The sequence below is a fragment of the Bison bison genome, unplaced genomic scaffold (genome assembly GCF_000754665.1).
Source record: "Bison bison bison isolate TAMUID 2011002044 unplaced genomic scaffold, Bison_UMD1.0 scf7180017864267, whole genome shotgun sequence".
Classification (NCBI taxonomy): domain Eukaryota; kingdom Metazoa; phylum Chordata; class Mammalia; order Artiodactyla; family Bovidae; genus Bison; species Bison bison.
The window spans coordinates 3416666-3418672 of record NW_011494839.1 but is presented as its reverse complement, the minus strand read 5'-3'; positions in this window follow the sequence as shown (position 1 = coordinate 3418672).

The following is a 2007-nucleotide window of genomic DNA, read 5'->3' as shown; positions in this document are numbered from 1 at the left end:
AGAGGATGAGATGGCTAGATGGCATCACCGACTCGATGGACATGAGTTTGAGTGAACTCTGGGAGTTGGTGATGGACAGGGAGGCCCGGCATGCTGCAGTTCATGGGGTTGCAAAGAGTCGGACATGACTGAGCGACTAAACTGAACTGAACTGAACTTTGTGTGTTTTGCTACATCCGGTAACTAGCTTAATTTCAACACAGGAGATCATAAGGCATCCATATAAGGCAACAGTAAAATTCTAGTTGCCCAACATCCCCTTCAGAAATCAGCCAAAAATTTCTCCTTCAAACACTGGCTACCAATGTTAGTGTCTTATGTACATTGGCTCTGCTAATTACACCAGAATCAATAGTTAGGTCTAAAGGTCATGGGGTGGCCTTTAGATTTTGAGATACCCAGATATGGAAATGTTTTCAGAATAGAGAGCAACTAGCCTAATCATCTGTCTTCAGAAAATACTAATTATGAATCACATGGAGAGAGAAAAATACATGCAAAAACAGAAGCAGGACCAGAGGAAGTAAAGGGAGAAGATGCTAAACTGGAGTCTCTAAAGGGAGAGCCATGAAGGTCCAGATGACAGGGTGTACCCAAAGCCTTCTGCCTCCAGCCCAGCTGACCCTCATCCACCAGACGGTCTAAGCTGTCTGCCTGTTTTGCTGTCCTCTTTCTAATCTGATTAAGGCTTGAGTCTTGGCCCTGCTTCCCTTGAGGCCTTCTCTTTTACATAAAGCATGTTTGGAAGTCACCAAAACTTGAAAAATGGCTATGTTCCTGCATTTCAACATCTGTGTCTAATCCCCCTGCTCTGTTTTGTTTTATTCTGTTTTTGACTGCTTGACTGTGGGACCTTAGTTCCCCAACCAGGGATTGAACCCAGGCTGTATGGCAGTAAAAGTTTGGAGTTCTAACCCCTGGAGCGCCAGGGAATCCCCAGTTCTGTTGTGACTTTGAAAATACAAATACACGGGCTTGAGACCTCCCAATCCACCCCTATGTGACTGAGACCTCCAAGTCCACCCGTATGTGGTCAATAACTTCTGTTTAGTGCACATTGTGTCCATGGCCCTATGCCCGGCCTTCTAGAGCTGTAAGAGTGGATGAGATTGTTCTTCTTTCAAAGAGCTGGACCTAAGAGGACTAGAAGGGTTGACATTGGAAGGGAGAAAGAAAGGAGGCTGGTCAACATGAGATTGTGGGGTGGGATGAGGGGATTTTAAAACATGCACCCATATGGCTGCAATCTTATGAGTTCCTGGGAAACAAATAATGTGTTGGGAAAAGGGGAGCTTGTGGGCTCCAGTTATTGGGAAACATTTGAAAGTCCCACTGTGGGAACTGTCAAAGAAGAATTCCACACATTCTCTTTTTTAAAAAAATGGGAGTCTTTTAAAAGCAGGTTTGAGTACTCAAGCCTTCAAGTTCCCGTTAACTTTTGATATAAAATGTAAATAGAGTTTGAGTCATATCTTTAAAAAGAAAGACTGTAGTTACGATTCTCCCCTTCCTCATGAGCTTTGTCTTAACTAACCTTGACTTCCTGCCCCCCTGTTAGAATTACGATTGCTTTTGGGCCAGAGAGTGAAGGAGAGGAAGGGAAGAAAATAAGAAAGGAACAAGGATTAAGAGGACCTGCCATGTGCCAGGTACTGCTTCATGTTTTACTCACATGTTTTTCCTGGTCTTCAAAACCAGTCACTGATGTTAGAGGCAAAAGAAAACTAGGCTTCCCAGGTGGCGCTAGTAAAAAAAAACCCACCTGCTGGTGCAGGAGACATAAGAGACCTGGTCCAATCCCTGGGTCAGGAAGGTCCCCTGGAGGAGGGCATGGCACCCCACTCCAGTATTCTTGCCTGTAGAATCACATGGACAGAGGAGCCTGGTGGGTTACGGTTGATAGGGTCCCAAAGAGTCAGACACAACTGAAGCGACTTAGCATGCACACAAAAGAAAACCAAGACTCAAAAGAGTTTCAGGTTACCCGTGATTATTCAGCTTGTACTA